This window comes from Struthio camelus, chromosome 4 (genome assembly GCF_040807025.1).
Source record: "Struthio camelus isolate bStrCam1 chromosome 4, bStrCam1.hap1, whole genome shotgun sequence".
NCBI lineage: Eukaryota > Metazoa > Chordata > Aves > Struthioniformes > Struthionidae > Struthio > Struthio camelus.
In genome coordinates this window covers 51,246,054-51,265,170 of record NC_090945.1, presented here as the reverse complement: position 1 = coordinate 51,265,170, position 19,117 = coordinate 51,246,054, and the positions used below count along the sequence as shown (strand labels likewise).

Sequence of the window (19,117 nt, the reverse complement as noted above, 5' to 3'; positions counted from 1 at the left end):
CCACACAGTAGAAGAAAGGAAAGAGTTAATTTCAGGGAACAGCATCCTGACAGCTTTCTCCCACTTTATTATTGATCTCTTCCTTGCTTTGGAGACAGTGGTCTGCAGAGGCCCCTGGTTTGTCACACTGTCTTCAGACACTCTCTCCGCTGCCCTGCTCCTAGTTGCCAATGTACACAGCCTGTGAATGAGGGAACCTTTTAAAAAATAACAAATGGTACAAATTTAATTTAATCTTTGCACTTGAATCTTTCTAACTTACCCCTTCTGCCTAGTTCAACAATTGGCAATCCTATGTGAAGAAATTGGGTAAGAAAGGAACCATGTCATAGCAGATCTGGCATACGGGGCTGGTCTGTGTTACACAACCTATCACTCCACTCGGGAGGCCAATGGGAGCAGGGTGCAAGTCACCCTAAGCACAGCAGAAAAGATGCCCTCCTGCAAGTTAGCTCTTCTTCTTAGCTAGTTGAATAACAAGAAAGAAGTAGGATGGGAGATAGAATTAAAAGTAAGAGAGTAGCTAGAGTTTAAACTTGTTTGCAGTGAAAGTTTTTCTCTCCCATTTGCTGTACACAAGCTGTGTACAAGCTCTTTGTATGCAAACAGTAAACTTGCCAGTTTGCTTTGAAGCCTCTTGCTTGCTAGCTTCCCTTAAGCACAGAATCCCGATCTGAGGAAATTACCAAAAGACTGCAGATCAGCAGAAAGGAAATATTGCATTTTAAGAGCATGGTAACAAGATGTCCAGAGAAATTTCAAAAAGCATCTTCATACTGATGTACTAAACCTTCTAGCACCATTCACAGGCACACAATATAGAGAGAAAAGGGTGAAAGGTAAACTGAAAGGGAAGCTCGTTGAACTTCCCAGGAAGATTGTTTTTCCTGTATCTTTGAGCCATTTTCCTTTCCCCTTCTTTCTGCTTTTCTGCTGTGCTTAAGCATCCTTCTCTCTCCTCCTTCATCCTTTTACTCTTTCCTGGGATGTGCACAAGTTCTTTTGCTTATTGCCATTCCCTCTTGCCAGTTTTGGGAGAGATGGAAGTTGATCAGATTTCTTCACAGCCTTTCCTATTTGTGTTGGACATGTGATATGAAACCTGCAACAAAAAAAGTTTTTTGCTGCCAGTGGCTGGACAGGTGTAATACATTAAGCCATGACCATTAGGAATGCAGGCTGTCAAAGACAATATAGTAGAAAGAGGTTATTGATTCAGTGTGCGCCTTTGCAAGTTGTTTTTACTTTAGAGTATGTTAACCTGAGTCTGTCTGAGAAGACTGTGTTGAAGAAATAATGGGAAAACATATCATGCTGCTGTCTGCGTGGTACTCAAGAGTGAACGCACTTCCAGGGGCACGGACAAGCACAGGCAGTGCTGAGAGAGATACATTTCAGTGCATTTCCAGTGCCAAACGGACGTTGCTTGTGGGTTCAATTTTGTTTTTAATACCCCTACATCAGTATGAAGTGAACTATAAAATGAACAGAATTTGGCATAAATTCAGAAGAGGGAGTATGAAATAATATTGTCATGTTCTTCCTTTTATGAGGTATTTCTGTAGCATGCATCAGCTGATTTCCTTCATAATACTTAATTGGCTGAAAGCGAAAGGCATTAATGAATCTGCAAGTGGAATAAATGATAAAAGTGCAGGTTTTTTTTCCTTTCGGTATTGTCAGCTGTAATAAAACTATCTTTATTTAAAATGTCTTGTTAGCCAGATGACATTGCTGACTAGATGGGAAGGAGACTGTCAGGAAATAGCTTGATGACTATTAAAGGGCTGTGAAGCAGGTTTAACTACATGAAGTATTTATTAATTGTGTATTGGCATCAAGGAAATAATCCTTGCTGTCCTTTTGACCATTGTGGCAGGAGTGGGGGACAGGCAGAAGTGAGTCCAGGAATACAGAGAGGCTAAATGAACACGATCATGCCTGATGGCTCCTGGAACAGGGTTGTTTAATTTTAAATTACAGCTGTACTATTTTTATCAAGTAGAAGTTTCCTCCACAGTTTTATAAGTTCCTGTGTTGTAAGTTCTGTTACTTGAATCCTCACCTAACCTTCGTCTATGGATGTTTCCCTTTTTAAACGTTATGCAAAAATCCCAACTTTTCATTACATGGGGTGCGTAGACTAGACAGGGTGCCACTGATCGAGTTATTCTGCTACTGATGTCTGCACTGGAGTCTTTTAGGTGTGCTTTGATCATGGTTGATGGAAGTCCTTACCTACGATCAGTCAAGTCAACTATTTAAAAGATATACTAGGTACCTTTCACAGAAGAATTCTAGAAGTACAGAGTGATTCAGTACATGTCATGTGCTAGTTTTTATCCAAGGAGGTGACCCTCAAGTTGTTTTTTCAGGCAAGGTTTCTTTTCTTTATGATGGACTTTGCATGAGTTAGCATTCCAGTCACCTACCTCTCTTTGGGTGCTTCTCAAATCATTCCCAGTTGGTTACAGATTTCTTATTAGGAATCCTTCTAGTTACGGCATTAGTTTTTACAATATAGGATAAAATATTTTTCTTTTGACTTTAGGCTTTGTCTGTATGAGAAAATTTTCTGAGTACTTCTCTCCTGTGTACAGAGGAGTACCCAAGCTTGGGCAGCAGGTACTGCAGGCTGTGATACAGCGGTATATTCATTGCATGGTGTAGGGCAATGAGCAGATGGAAGGAAAGGAGCCGTAGCTACTGTCACGCTTAGTCCTAGGCATTCTGTTTCAGAACGAAAGTGATTTTATTCCACAGTCATTAATTCCTTTTAATTTCCAAGTAGTCCATGTGAATTTATTGGAGTTGTCTGGTTAACACCAGAGGGCATTAAATAATGTTTCTAACAGCACTGAAAGTCTCTGTTTACCTGTTAGGAGTTTCAGCCTATTTAATGTTTTTCTTTATGCTTGCATGTTTATGTTCTTGATTTTCTAGAGATGGAGTTAAAATCACTGTCAATACAAACTTTCCCCATTAATGATATTGATTTTTACATCGAGTAAATATTTACGCCCAAGAAAAACGCAACTTTATTTTTGAAGGCAATCGGTTACTGAAAACGGCTGCTGTTTTTCAGATTCCTGTTGATTTGGAATCAACAGGCTAAATTCACCTCTGTTGCAATTCTGTTGAACTTACTGACTTTACACTAGGGATAAATTTGAGTAAACATTTCCAAGCAGCCATCAGTCAGGTCTAGTCTCTAACCACAATGTTACAGAAGCTCTAAATTAGGTCTTAGAGATCTGTTTGGTAACAGAGAAAGAGATTCCTCCATTATTTGCAGCTCTTGGGTGCCTAAAAGGCTGGCTGAGCTGCAGAAATACTTTCTAACGCTGGTATTCTGTGTGAGCAATTGCCAGAGGATGTCAGAGGGAGTAGGATCCATGAGAGCACCAAAGGCCTGGGAAGATGTACCATGCAATAACGCAGGGGGCGGGGAGTGCATAGCTAGCACCAATGGAGATGTCCGCTCCACAGCAACATATGGCAATACTAGCTCATGTCCTGGAAGCAGCAGAGCCTGTTCACCAGGATGGACATCTTGGGGCCCTGCTATATGGCACATTCTGGAAATACCTAGGAACTTCCAACCCAACAGGGGATAGCGGTGTAACAGTTAGTTAGAAGAGACTGTTCTCATGGTCTCCTAGAAGTAACCCAGTGTTACTGTAAATATTCAACTTCTTTTTGCTTTTTGAAAAGCCGTAGGAGTCCAGAAAAGGATTTTATTCCAGCTTTTATTCTTGGCTTTTATACCTTGTTCAGAAAGCAGACATTCTTCATTGGAAATTGTCTTACTTACTACACAATAGTAGTTTTTTTTCCCCCACTCAGTGTGTTTTTTCATTTGCTGCTGTTGTGTTATCAAGCAGCAGTTGGAGTGGGAGATGGAGTGGCCACAGGGAAAGTAGGTACAGGGAGAAAGAGGAAAATAATAGAAGAAATTTTAGGAAGAAAAGCAGCCTGATTTTCTTGATTAAATCTATTATACTAAGACGTAATCTTTCCAGGGAAGCTGCCTTAATGGAGTCATCTTTAAACATATTGGACAGAAAAACTCAGGAGAGTACTGTGGGGAATTGTTCAACCTTGATAGAAGAGAGAAGTTGCTTAATAAGCAATTTTCCATTTGTAACCTCTATTACTTCACTGATCATCGTGCATTAGGAGCAGTGGCTGTGATAGCAGAAGTTATAAATTTTTCAGGTCAGACAGTTCTCTCTCTTTTTCTGAGAACTTAATCCTCTAGCGCTATTTCAGGAGTTCTTGTGCCTTTATTTAGCGTTGTAAATTTTAGTCTCTAGACACACAGAAGTATATATTGTAATAGGCTTGCCGAAGGAAAATTGCCAGTATTAAATATCCATGAGGAATATTGCTAGAAAGTTTAGGATCTGTAGAAATTCAAAGTCAGTTAAGCTCAGGTCCTTGTTTAAATAGTTTTCTAAATAAGATGAGGGATTTTTCAGTGGAATTTGTACGCTTAAATCTGTGTGAAAGGTTTCTCCATAAGTGCTTACCTGAATAAGAAAGTAGCCAAACAGCTAAATAAGCTGTTACTGAGGGCTTTTTGTTTTCCTGTGATTCTTGGAAAAGCACATGCATGAGCGGTTATACAATCTGATCTTTAAACGTACTGTGAAGACTGATAAACAATCAATCAGGAGTATCTCCTACAGAATGAGGAAAGCTCTTCAAACAGATACAGGCTTGTTGCACCAGTATGAGGTCTAGAATAAACAATGATTGTGAATTTTTCCACTATTTGACCTAATTTTTACAGTCTTTTTGTTAGAAAATCATATTCTCTTTATCTGACCTTTTTAGTGCTTATGCATTCAAAAAGGAGCTGAGGCTCAAATAGCTTTGAGCCTCACCCCAGGTGTGTACCCCTGCTGGAGAAGTAGACTCCTACCCTGGAGTTAATCACAGGGCTCCTCGTGCAATGCGTGAGTGAGGTAAGTTAGATCCCTCAAAACGGGATCCAGAGCCAGGACCACAACCCAGTAGTTACTCTCACCAAGCATATAGGAGACAGTGGTTACATTATTTCTGGCATGAATGCACTGAGGCCTGCTTTCCTTTGAATAGTTTTTCCTGTGTGTTGTTTTCTTTGTTGGGTACTTCTGCTTCTACAGCTCCGTCCATGTTACTTTCCAGCTGAGGCGTTTCACTGAGATTTTTCAAATTCTGCATGATTGCTATTCGTCTTTTTAATGGGTCATACTATGAATCAACCTCCTGGTTGATGAAATCTATTTAATTCTGAGAGTTATTTAAGTCCATAGCAACGCCTGAGAAAATGTAGACCATATACCATCCTATGCTGGGAGACTTAATTATGTTCTGCAGGTTTTGGTCAAGAGCAGCTCATCTGACAGCTATAGTTCACAGTTCATCTGAGACCAAACAGAGTGTATTTAACTTGGATTGACATGTAAACTCAGCTCTGGACTTTGCTCTTCACCGATCTTTCATTCTCCGTGTAATATAAGAGTGTAGCCTAAATCACAAATCATCTATTTGGAGATGAAAAAAGTTGATATTTTCAAGGAAGTAGAGGGAGAGGGAGGCGCTTTTGGCAGTGATATTAAATGGTCTGGCATGCCTACAGCACCTACCAGAAGTCTGCTGACACATCAAGTATAGAAAAATACTTGGCATTGGTCATCTTTCCAGAATATTCTCTGCTTTCCTGTGGACTTTGTCTTTGATATCCTTCATATCTTCCTGAATCGCATCTCCTTTCTTTTGCTGTTTTAGATTTTTGGCTGTGCTCGCAGTATCAGAGTGCTGTCATGCTCTGTAAGGTTATTCTGTGTCAGTGTGATGGGACCCCTTCTTTGGTAGGAAGATTTTCATTGCTTTGTCCCAAGTTAATTATTGATCTTCCAGTAGCATCTTGCTAAATTTCTTTTGCCCCAGATCCAAATTACAGTGGGGTCTCATGTTAAAGAGTTGCTGAGCTTCCCAAAATTAACTCTTCGTCTGCCACCAGTCACAGATTCTTTTGTCGTTTCCTCTTTGTTTTTGTGCTCACAAACATATTGCTTATTGGTCTCAATTTTATGAGGCACCTCACTCTTCATGCTTCTAGAGTAAGGTTTCATAGTTGGCTTCACTTGCCTCAGTTCACTTGAAACTCCTACAAAGAGCTTTTGAGCTGTCTGTTGTCAAAAATTAGACTACCTTCTGATTGCTCACCTTTTTGCTGGGGCTCAGTGCTTGCATGTGAAGCGTAGCTTAAATCTGCTGTAAGGTTACTTTCTTAGTTAGTTTTTTAGTTTCTTTTCCTGAGTTTGGTAATCACTATGAGCCAGGACTCTGACAGAGGTCTGTAGCTTTTGGTGTCTGAGCTCTACACGCATAGCCTAGGAGTTTTGTAACAGCCTGTTAAAGATTTGGTTCCCTTCAAGAGCATCTTGCTTATGCCTTCTTGTTATCTGCACAGATGTGCTGGGCAGGCCTATGAGGACAGGACAGAGGAAAGGACATGCAGTGGCTCAGGGGGAACTGAGCTGTGGAAACAGTGTAGCTGGACTGATGAATTCTGGTTGATAGCATGGTGAACTGACTGACTCCTCAAGGAACAGTTTATGGAACTGATAGATTGATTTTAGTCGGGTAGAGTATTTTATTCAGGAAAATCTCAAGGAACAAAATTGGGTTGCTGACAAATTACTTGACGTGGGATACCTGAAACTATTACCACTTTGGAATTTTCAGCCAGTTTCTTTCCGTTTTTCTGGATCTGTGCCTTGCAACTAGAGACTCTCCTGGTGAGAAAGGTGGGGTGATTGTTTTGATTGGTTTGTTTACTTTCTTTGAAGTTAGTATTTAAATGAGGTATCTAGCCCTCTACTGTTATTCAAGAAACTCTCTTATTTGAATCAGGAGTTTTAGCTAACAACACATTATCCTGATGGAATCAGTCCTCATTTTGCATTTTTTAGATAAAATGTAAGCATTTTTACCTCAAAATTCTTTTAAAAATTATCTGAAAGCAGCGAGGGATTTTTAAAATGAATAGATATTTTTTAACCTTAAGTCTGTTTATTAAAAAAAGTTGAAAAATCCCATCATGAAATGGCGCTAAAACCTCTGCTGCAATAATGTAAACCTCTGTTTTTTATATACTCATAGCATCTTTTACAGACTGTACAAACAATATAATACAAATAACTTTTAAAAGTAATGGACACGTATGATGTACTTTAGTATGAAAACTGCAGTTAAAATTGTATAAATTGGCATGTTGTGTACGATTTTGCCCAGCGATCTGTTTAGAATACTTTGTGGTTTAGAGTAGAGGCTGTTAAAAGAATTTCAGTGAGACCATAGAGTAGCTTTAGCTGTCAGGTAGCTGCATGGGGGCTCCTAAAGTCCTCTGAGTGGATTGTGTAAACCTGTTCTGATTTGGTTAGCCTGTACTTTTAGGGGCCCACATGTTAAATATAACATATATAATATATAGTTATGTGGGCTGTGGGCCCACAGTGAGATGTATGGGTAAGTTAGCTTGCTGAAATGTGCAGATGTGAATATTATGTGCAGAATCACTTCATGGGAACCCTGTGCATTTTTTGACAATTATTGTGAAAAAGAGAGTCAGCTTTTGTAACCTACTGTCTTCTTTATTAGGTTATCTCTTGCCTCAATTGTTTTCTCCCAAATAACCTCTAATTATCTCTGCCAAGGAGAGGAGAGCAATCCTATTTTGTCCCCTCAGGGCACCTCAGCATTTGTAAATGATTAACTCTGATCTCAGATAACTCTTTGCATTCTTGCTGGAAACCCAAGCCAATGACATTATTTTAACCTTTTACCTACATAACTTTTCCAATAACAACTACTATTCGGCTCTGTTTTATATCACCTTCTGCTCTGATTAAAAAGCCTGGGGTGTATTCCTAGGGAATTCTTATACTTGTTAGCTGCAGAAGGCAATCTTCCCTGACAGATTATTTTGCAGTCTTAGCTACTTAAGAAATTGCAGATACAAACACTTTGAGTAGTTTTATAGTTTATGCGTGGGGATGTATTGCTCCAAGATGCAGTGTCACAATGGGATTGGCAAAGAAAGATTGAAAAAGAGCATAGGCCTGAATTGCCACAACAATCTGATGAAATGCTGTGGAAAAAGCAGTGTTGCAAGTCAGACAGAGGTGAATCTCAGACACTGCACTGGCAGTGTGAAGAGGACAAGACAAGACCCAGTGAAACGTTAATCTGGCGGAGCCTCAGAAAGTGTAAAGGTCACAAAAACCTGTCTGAGGTGTGGGAGGCCTTATCCTGCCCCTCTGCCTGTGTTGCTAGTGACCCAGAGAAAGGAGCCCAGCTCAATGTAATTGTACAGATGTAATGTGATTTGCGAGGTCGGGATACACATTAGATGGGTTTTGCTGAACAGTATGTTTAAAATACTGTTTGTGTCCATGCCGAGCTTCATTAGACCTGACCTTCTCTGCTCACAGGAACAAAATAGGCGCTGATGAATAGTTATGGGAAGGGCACCTGAAATATGTTGGCTGCTGCACACATAGGCCATAGAGATGTGGCCAAATACATGGGGAGTATTGGACTGCAGAAGTGGAATGAGCAGAGAGGTTTCTCTTAGCCCTATTGATATTGCTAGTAAATGGGCAGACAATAGCAGTAGACAGGTTACTAGACAGGAAAAAGATATTAAAAAATTAATACCACAAAGTTGGTTGATGGAGGAGAGGCACCTTTCACCACTACAAATTCATTTTTTGAACACAATAATTAACTGATTCCCTAATATCCGCTCAGGTGTATAGCTCTGCGAGTTTGCAAGCACAACTCCCATGCATTCTGCCTGGGCAGCTTTGTGCAGCTGTGGCCCTTTGGCAAACTACCCCATGCCTGCGTTTTGCGGGAGCACTGTGCCACCAAGATGTGCTCAGACAGCCATACGGCTCAAAAAGGTAAAGGGCCACCAGATGGCACTCAGGAATCTGCAGCGGTGTTCCTGGGTGAGCAGGACACATTCAGGTATGACCAGCCCCAGCCCCAAGCCTGGGGGCTCCAGGACCCGATCTCATGTGTGGGAGCTGGTGCTGCCCAGGTAACTACCGCGTAGCCTCTCACTAGCAGAACTACTTTTAGCTACTGGAGATTTGTACAGCTCTTCCCTGGGAGGACCGTAGCTCGTCTGAGAGTGTCTCATGTATTCTCCTCCAGCAGCCTTCGGTAATATGGACTGCTGATGGCATGATACTCATGGCAATTGTACCAGTTGCATAGGTGGAAAAATAACAGTGCAAATAGACATCCATTGCTTTGCAGCTCTGGAAACCAAGAGAAGCTGATGTATTATTTAGCCTGAGGCAGTTGCTTGCAGATTGCAGTTGTTCTAATAATACTTTTCTGATTTGATGAGAATGTGAAAAAAAAAATGGAGGGATGGGAATAATTTTGGCTTCAGTTTTCTTGGCTGAAACAATGATCCTCCAAATTTGCACTGGCTTGAATGAAACAATCCTTTTTGCTTTCAGTCTATTTTAAAACTAAATTTAGTTTGAAAGCATAGTTTGAAATGACAGGCTGAACTCTCTTGTTTTGGAAATGTTGAAAGAAAACGGTTTTGGAAAAAGCATGGTTTTGAGTAGATGGTGAAGTGGAGGTATGCAATTGATGTGAAGTTATGAATAATTTCACTGAGCTGCAGGTAAAAAAAAGCATGATGACCTACAGATCATGAGCTTGAAATGTCTGTGTACTCAGTTAGGACTTAAACCACTAGTTGTTAAAATGAAATTATTTTCAGCATAAAATCTGAAAATTCCCTGCCTTCAGGGAATGCTGAGTATGTTTGACTTAGATGCTATTCTACTTATACATCTTAAGATTTATGTGCACTGTTCTCCTTTCCTCCCAGTTACCCTGAGGGCCAATAAAACAGCTGAATAAAAATACTTAAAGACAAAATAGGAAGGATGTATTTCCTTTTGTGAAGCAGTCAAGCTGTGAAATATTTTGCCATAGGTCACCCTGCTGTTGCTAGTAATTACTGCAGCACCGAGCAGGTTGCTCTTGGACCATGTGCTCATAGGTTGTGAGCAAAAATATGTTCTCACCCCAAGGAGCTTAGCCTGGGTCAAAAACTAGAGACATTTCGGCAGGGTAGAAGGAGACAGTGAGAAGCTGTAGCACAGCTTGATGGATGGCAGTTCCAGTATACTGATAGCCTAAATTTAGCAGTTACTCTAAAGGCCTTCCAGTGTAATAGTGCAGAAATAAAGCACTGAGATGAAAGGAAAGAGGAAAATGTGTAAGTGTTTTGGAAAGTCAGTGCATAAGCGTAAATGTCAGTGGTTGGGAGAGGCTGGACCGTGTGTCCTGAGAGAGGAGAATGGCAGGTGGAGGTGCAGGGTAAGAGGAGGGAATAGAGCAGGTGTGAGCTACATCAATCATTCAGATGGGCTGGGGTTACCAGGGCAAGCAAAGACTTAGAGAAAAGAGCGGTGTAACAGGGAGTAAAGGCCTTTAAGGACAAGGGGAGCAGCTGATCCCGTTTAGCGAAAACAGCACAGGGGTTCTGGGAGTCAGCCCAGGAGCATAATTCCCAGTTGATACACTAGGCCCTGGTGCAGATGGAGCAAATAGAATTAGTGGCTCTAATCAGGACTGCTTGCTTATTTGAGGAGTGGTCCTGTGGAAGAACTGTATTTCTAGTTGGTATTTCACCTGCTAGGTTATTTGGAGAGAGGTACTACTGCTTGGCCTGAAAGAATGCTGAGGTGCTTTGTTCAGGGAGCTGAATGTTTTTCTTTCATCTGTTTATGAAAAAAGCTCTGTCTGAAAGGCTTGGCTTTGCTTTGTTTTCCTATTGAGTAGTAGTGGTATTTGTTGTCCTAGGCTGGAAGCAAGATCAACTCATATGAAGATGAGAACTTTTTGATCTGCTGATATGGGAGAATGAAAGGCGAGTTGTGTGGAAATGTGTACTGTTAAATTTTCTTGGGTGAAATCAGCAAGCTTGTGTGCAAAAGCTTTGTGGTAGAGGCAGGGGCCAAACTGAAGAACGTGGTGCCTCTGGAAGAGGAGAGAATACGGTTGTCATAAAGATCACCCTTGTTATAGGACTGCTCTCAGAGATGCTCTGTAGCATCAGTGCAGGAAGCAGGTGTTTGTGGACTAGTAGGACTGGGTTAGCTGGAGAGAAGGGAAAAGGAATGTAAAGTAGAAGAGGCTACAGGACAGTGAGAAATAGCACCATGCTAATGGATCAGAGAAGGTGAGGCCAAGAAAAAAGGCCTAAAGTGTAAGTAAGTGTTATTTGCTGACTGGATCTTGCAGGGAGAGGGAGTGTCTCAGGGGAAAGCTCAGGGGTGCAGCCAGGAGATGATGGCCACAGAGGAGCGCGTACATAATGGAGGAATTGCAGAGGATGCTGTGTGCCAAGGACATCTTAAATTAACACCTTCTTATGAACAGAACAGTTAAAACTAAAAGTCTGCAAATTGAATGAACTTGTGATGATACTGAAACATGTAACTGAGGGATGGGGTGGTTCCTCAAGCAGAAAATGAAAATACTGTGGATGAAAGTGACAAACTGAGAAGATGAGAGAAAGAAAAGTTTTGAGACTGATTGGAAAGATCTAGGTGAAGTTCAAGTAATATCAGCACAGCAGAGAAGGGCAAGGCTCTTTAAGGGTGATGGAGAGAGTGGATATTGCAAGTAGCAGTAATACAAGAGGAGACTACCCGCGTCCTTAAGTGTCTGTTCTCCTCCATTTCTTGGGTTTGATCCAGGATGAGAAATGTGAGAAAATGTAGATACTATACTGGATTTTCAGGCTGAGGTACATTTGTCTTTGTAAGTCTAGCTACAGGGCTTGAAGGCAGAAGCATGAAGTGTGATTAAGCATCCCTTTCTTGATGCATTTTTCAAATGTAGTGATACTCTCCCAGCCAAGGCAGTTTGGGTTTTGGCATAACTTGGGATCTTTTGGACTTCAGCTGCAAACAAAACAGTGTCTCACTTCTGACCTCATGGTCCACAGAATGCATTTATTTGCCATAAAGTTTTTCCTGCTTGCTTTGTGACTCCTAAATAGAACAAATATTTTCCTTTTGTCTCTTTGAAACCATTCTCAGGGAAATAAAATAAATGTGTAGATGCCAGCTTTAAGATAAAATATACCTGTGGTAACATGTAAGAGAGCTCCAGTGTTGAGAACATGCACACTGATGTGTTACAGTCAGCTTTTCTTTGGAAACGAAGTAAACAAATATAATTGTCAAGTAAATTAGAATTGATTTTGCAAGAATACCCAAACAACTCTGCAATAAACCAACTTGACAATGCAAAAAAGATGTAGAGAATGATAGTAAACTAATATTCTTTTTCCCTTCTCTTCCGCAACCTCTTCTTGAGATCAAATCTGATTTTAATGAAATAGTATCGGTTAATACATAATAGCTCAACAACTGAACCCCTTTGGGTGAATACACCGATATTGGTGTAAAATGTGACGTAAGCCTAAGTGTTCTTAAACAGCTTTAATAACCTCCACTCACTAATTTATCAAATGGCTTTAGAAACCTATTTAGTTTAATGAATTTGATTTCTTTATTCAGGCAAACTTTCACTTTCAGTTTTTGTGCAGAGACATATCTGTTTGCACCGTACTATGTCAAAGTGCTTTGAGAGCAGTAAGTATTAAGACATGGAAGCATAAAACTAATGTTACCCTATAACTACAAGTCCAATCAGTAAACCTGGAAAAAGGGTTCCTCCTGAAGACAGGAGTAAATACATGGTGCTTCTGTGACGTCTGCTACTAGTCCGAGTACCTGAGTTCATGCAGTAGTGCCGCAGTGGTCTGCGAAGCAGGGCTATGTAGTTATGCTTAATTTTAGAGGACGGTAAAACTGATAGCGAGTGGTTTGGTCAGGAGCTGCTAGATAACCCTATGTGTGAAGTTCATGCCCCAATTTCTGGCCCTTTGTAGTGTGTTAAATTATTTTTATAGTACAAGGAACTGAGCTTTCTAAACCTGGCATTAGATACAGGGAAAATTGGCAGTTGCCCACAGGTTAGACTGATGTGGGTGGGAAAATCATGTCCTGAAGACAGAGTGTGTGTGGAGTCGGGGAAAACAGGCAGGCAGATCCTCCAAATCTCAAGCTTACAGGTCATGTGAATGATGAGGGGCTGCAAATTGGCTGTTCTTCCCTCTTCTATTCTCCCTGGGTTAGCAGCATTATATATATGTATTTTGGGGGTGGTGAGGAGGGAGGGGACTAGGCATAGGCTGAATACTGTGGGCGTACAGGCATGCAAGGAGCTGAACTAGACCATGCCTTCCCATTACTGGGATCAGGGAGTTCACTTAGCCGTGGCATGCAGAGCCTCTGAGAGCAGTGTCTGTCAGAGCCCTTCTGCCACCACTGCAAAAATAAACTTTCCCCTCTCCAAAGGGGAGAACAAAATGTGCTATTCTGCCTAATGCTTAAAGCAAGCAAAATTCAGCTTTATCTAGACTACTGAGAGATGCTGAGCGCTCAGGACTAACCATTTGTAATTGATAAAATAGGGCTGCCAGAGCAAAGTCATATATGTGGCTACACATAAGAAGGAAACAAAAACGGTTGGACTTGGAACCCTGGACTTCATCGCTTAGAGACAACAGTTAAAACAGAGACTTAAAACAGGTAGAAAAGCCATGACTCAGACAACCTTAGTTAGCGGAGCTCGGGGGCAATAACACTTTGCGTTACTGAGAGTAGCTCATTTGCAATGAGTTACTCTGCACATTTCAGAAGCAGGACAAGGCACTCAGAATATTTTTTTTCAGAGGATATTCAGAATCAAAAAGAAGTCACAAAGCAGTAAAATAACTTTATAAACAAAATATTCCCCACAGGTGTGTAAGTTAATTTAAAAGCATGTCACCCTGTGTGACATGAAGTTGTCAGTAAATGATCAGCTTCATAAATTTGGCACCCTTCTTGCAAGAAGAAGAATCCTGTGCAGTACAAGCAGATTTCAGGATAAAATAAATGGATTTCCCAATGGAACTAGGTCAGAAATGGAGGCAATTTCCCCTTAATGCTTCTGAGACTGTTCTAAGAACATATCCAAGATGTCAAAGTTAATATCTTTGGAAGCGGTCCATACTGCATTTTATTTTATCTTCAAAATAGCCATCCCTTGGTAAATCTATGATATCCTAATCCAGAGTGGATCAGGAGAGCCTGGTATTACTGCCAGGTGAGCACTGCTAGATTACGGTGTGGTGTGGCCGCCCACCCTTTTTACTCACAGTTCTGGAGTTGAATGGCAGAAGAATTTGAAAAATGTATCATGGAGCTGAGATTTCTTTCAAAGGTGGTGGGGCAAGAGTTTGCTACAGTGTATTGTGCCTTAATAGGATGTGTAACTCATGTGCTTTAGAAGAGAGAATTCTAGTAAGTGAGTCCTTAGCACTCCCCCCCCCCCCCCGCCCCGCAGTTTCCGTGTTTTCTCTGGAATTCTAGGATACCTGAATGCAATTAGCTTGTAAGATCACTTTCAGACATTACGGTGGCAGCATGATGGGAAATTACCACCCAGCTCATCAGTGGTCTGGCGTTACCTGACATATTAATGCATTTGGAGAGTTGTGAGGTAAAATTAATGCATTTAGAGAGTTGTGCTAAGATGCTAGAACACATGCCTTTCACAGCCCTCCTGTGGAGCGCAGGATATTGTCCACGCACAAAGACAATTCGTTGCCTTTCCAAGAACTAGAAGTTGAAGAAGACTAAGGAAGGACTTTCAAGATTGTTGATCGTCACTATACCATCATTTTCAAATAAGTCTTTAGGACAGTCTATATACCCTAGTCCAGCAATATGTTAAGATTTCCATGCTATTGTAACCATTATATGTGTCTTTAAATAATGCTTATGGTCAAAAACTGATCTGAAAATGTGATGTAGCGTCTGGTAAACATAGGGGAGAAGAAGGGTTTGTAGTAAGATGTAACTGTCTTTTCTTGGGCCATCTAATACTGTTGGAAGACACTGGTAGGCTTTCAGACATATGCATCCTTTATGCCTGAAACAGAATCAGCAAACCTCAAGCTAATTATAGCTTGGAAACTATTGCTCTGAGCTAAGTCAATTGGCTTAATCAATTAGACAATTAAAAAAAAAAAAAAGAGCTTGTAGAACACAGAGGGATGTTAGCATCCCTCTTAGGGGTGTGATAGGAAGTGATAAAGCCCTGAGTTCCTGTAAGGGAGGAGGGATCAGACAGACAACATTCGTGGTAACATAAGATGGCAGAGAGATGTGCTGCAAAACTACTGTCTCTGTGAGTCTGGTGTGCTTAGTAGCAAGTAGATCTATTAATTTTAGTTCCCACATTTATTTTTGAAGTATTTTGTAGGCCTTCTTAACAGGTCAGGATTGAGAAGAAAGAGGTGGGTTAGTTGTCCTGTAAAATCTTTTTCTGCTTTGATTGAGTGTTCCTGTATACTTTGATAGAGCTTGTTCTGATGAGTAACAGCTGTTTGGTTTTGTGCATGTAATCTACATGATGGATTTGATGTCCTGGATGAATTATATTATATTTTAGGATGTATATGCATAAAATCTGTGGATTCTGATGATTCTGTAACGAGAGAGAGAGGCTTACAAATTAAGTATGTAGTCTGCAAAGTATGCAGAGGGGGTTTCATAAGGAAGCACTGACTGTAAAAGCCTGTAATATGTTCTACGCAAGATCAGGCCTGGCTCTAGGTGAGAATATGCTGCCTGGGCAACAGGGGAAGGAACGCTTATGTGGTTCAGGTCATAGGGGCATACATAACTTGTTACTCGTTCAACTCTGTAAGCCTCTTTCAGAAGTACAAAATGGAACTGTGTTATCTTTTCTCCAGACTCTCATCCTCCTGTTGGCTGAAGGGACAAGCTGGGACCAAGCAGTTGACAGTTGTGTGGAGATATAGTTCGCTGTGAGCCAAGGTAGGTGGACTTTGTCTCCCAGAGCTTTCAAGGAGAGGTTACTTGGAGGGCTGGGCTCCCTAACTCTTCCACTATGAGGGGTGGCAAATTCTCTTGGAATAGGGCTCTGTGAAAAGGGTCATACAGAGAAGATGATTCTCTTCGATAAGTGTGAGGCAGCTTGGGCTGGGATCCTAATGAACTCTGTTCAGTTCTCAAAACCATGAGGGGCTGTATGATTGCATCAGTATTTCTCTAGTGGCTGCAAGTGTTCCTAGAGACAGTTATGTAAAACTGGAATTATGAAATTGCCTATATGTTGCTAAGGATAGACATAGTACAGACAAAAGTCTTCAAAGTGTTTCCTAAATATGTCTCAGTCATACTTAACCTTCAGTGAAGAAAATCCCTCCCATGTGTATATATGAAAATTGTCATGCCCTCTCAAGCTTGGAACAAAATTAACTTGGAGGCAAATGGTATCTAAATATTCATTGAAAATTATTTCCTCTACAGCTATTGCTCTAAAAGCTGTATTTCAGTCATGTAAAATGCACTAAGGAATTTTAAAATAATTTTCTAGATGAAGAGGCTAATATAACACTTCTGGGGAGGTGGGGAGAGAATGGCTTATCTGAAGTTTAGAATTAAGATCCAGTTTAAGTTATCAATGATCCTGTGGGAAGGAAAATGGGAGGGAAGGGAAGGAGAAGGTGGGAGACAGACTTGATCAGATTTGGATGCAAATCAGATAGCAGTGTGCTGGAACATTCTTGGCAGTGTGCTGTGCTAATAATCATTGCTTGCCACAGTGGAATCAGAAAGGCACGTATACCAGTTAAGAACAGTTCAAGCAGACTAAAGCTGCTGTTCCATTAATATCAGACCACAAATCAGTTGAGGACATGCAACTGCATTTCTGTCAAATGAACTAGAGCAGCTGACATGAAGTTGATGGTATCTGTGCTCTCTGATGCCAGCGGAAGGAAGATGGGACAGTACCTGAGCTAGTCTCTAGCCTGCCACTGCAGAGTTAAATTGTCAGAACTTCTGAAAGAAGTTTGACTTAGCAAAGCCTGTGCTGCTGCCATCTGATGCAAGGTAATTTTGATTCAATAGCAGGAGTTATCACAGAATCGTTTAGGTTGGAAGGAACCTCTGGAGATCATCTAGTCCAACCTCCCTGCTCAAGCAGGGTCACCTAGAGCATATTGCCCAGGATCACATCCAGACGGGTTTTGAATATCTCCAGCGAAGGAGACTCCACTACCTCTCTGGGCAACCTGCTCCAGTGCTCTGTCTCCCTCACAGTGAAGAAGTTTTTTCTCAGGTTCAGATGGAACTTCCTGTGGTTCAGTTTCTGCCCGTTGCCTCTTGTCCTGTTGCTGGGCACCACGGAGAAGAGGCTGGCCTCATCCTCTTGACACTCCCCCTTCAGATACTTGTACACGTTGATGAGATCCCCTCTCAGTCTTCTCTTCTCCAGGCTGAACAGGCCCAGCTCTTGCAGTCTTTCTTCATAGGAGAGATGCTCCAGCCCTCTAATCATCTTGGTAGCCCTCCGCTGGACTCCCTCCAGCAGTGCCATGTCTCTCTTGTACTGGGGAGCCCAGAACTGGACACAGTACTCCAGGTGAGGCCTCCCCAGGGCTGAGTAGAGGGGCAGGATCACCTCTGGTTATAAAACCAGATTTATTGTGTTGTGAAACCACAGCCCAACATCAAGGGTGATGACAGTTGATATTATGAAAACCTCTTGAACGGTTTGTATGAGACCTAAGGTGGGACTGGTGCAGAGCAAGTGTTCTTGCAAGCGCTAGGGCTACTACTACGCTGTATCCAATCCTTGCTGGGTGCAAAAGGGAAATGCCCAGCTAAATGCAGGCCTGGGTAGGGAGTGAGGGCACTCCTTGGATGTCCCAGCTAAAGCAAAGCTGGCCAGATACGCTGCTTCAGAGAGTGCTTCACGGCTGTCCAGGTTCTGCTTTTCAGTTGCCTGTGATTTCCAGGCTTAAACCGTGGACTGAATTCTTGCTGACTTCAATGAGAGCATGACTGCAATAGTTCACTAGCAGTAACAGCCATGAAGAATTCCCTGCATTGTAGTTGGTTGCCCCAAGATCACTAAAGTTCTAGATATGTCAGCTGCATTTAAATGTATATCTATGCTGTACTGAATGTACAGCATGTAAGACAGAGTATATGATCTCTGAAATGTAACTGCAGACCAATGCTGCACTTCAGGAAGACACAGGAAAAAAAGGAGGTAGAGCCTCTCAGTAGCGTTGGAACTTAGTTTGTGTTGAGGAGTCAGGAGGTTTAAAGTGGTTGAAGTTAAAAGAGCAGTTTTCTCTATGACCTATGTTGTATAAATGAAGCACAGCTTACTCAAATGGCAAATCAGCAATAGAATTTTTAATTCAATATCGAGCAGCTTATTGAAAACAACTCCTGAAAGTGTGTAAGAGGAATAGATTGTGGGGGGGGTGCACTTGTATGCATGGGCATGCCTATGGTGGGGAGTGGGGAGCAAGAAGCAGGGAGGGACAGGCTTGACTGGATGTGAACAATGGGCTTGATTTCCAAGCTTTTCATCATGAAACCTCTTCCAGTCTAAAAATTTTCCTGTTCTTCCTGTCTAAAAGCAGATTTCATGGCGAAACAATTCCAAGACTTTGGCTATCTTCCAAACATACTTTGAGCTGTAGTATTTTAGCTGATCAGCAGGCTCCTTTAATTTTTCTGTCGTGCAGCCAAGATCTTGCTGTAGAAAGATAATCACAAGTTCAGCTTTACCATCTGAGAAGACTTTTCCTTAGGAAGCAATGCTGAGCTGAAGGAAAAAGAGCACTTTGCCTTACTGAATCTAGGATTTCTGTAGACCACTAATGAGTATTACAGAAACATCATTCTGATTAAAAAACAAACAGACTGAGTCTTAACAGGAGTTTAACAACCTGATAACAAGTTATACCTGAAAATGCTGGCTGTGTTTTACATGAAGCGCTGTAAGCGGTGGGTAGGGAGCCTCTTCCTTGTGGAGGAATTAAAAAAATACATATATCTGTTAAGTAGACCATATATTATTACACATGTTAGTTGTAAGCAATAATAATGTATGTCTGTATCTGTGGGAAGAAAAA

General features: G+C 41.3%; 1 protein-coding gene across 11 annotated transcripts in view; it reads left to right on the top strand.

Annotated features, from left to right (window-relative positions):
• The first annotated feature begins 6,235 nt into the window (after positions 1–6,235).
• The window catches only part of ACSL1 (acyl-CoA synthetase long chain family member 1), an 82,800-nt gene continuing 69,918 nt past the window's right edge, over positions 6,236–19,117 (top strand). For 3 of the 11 annotated variants that reach the window (XM_068942651.1, XM_068942656.1, XM_068942645.1), the window contains exons 1-2: positions 6,387–6,800; positions 15,911–15,995. The gene's annotated coding sequence lies outside the window, so the exon portion shown is untranslated. Of the gene's footprint in view, positions 6,801–9,015; positions 9,101–15,278; positions 15,343–15,910; positions 15,996–19,117 lie in introns of those variants that run through there. The other 8 variants (XM_068942654.1, XM_068942646.1, XM_068942661.1 and 5 more) reach the window with 7 other exon arrangements.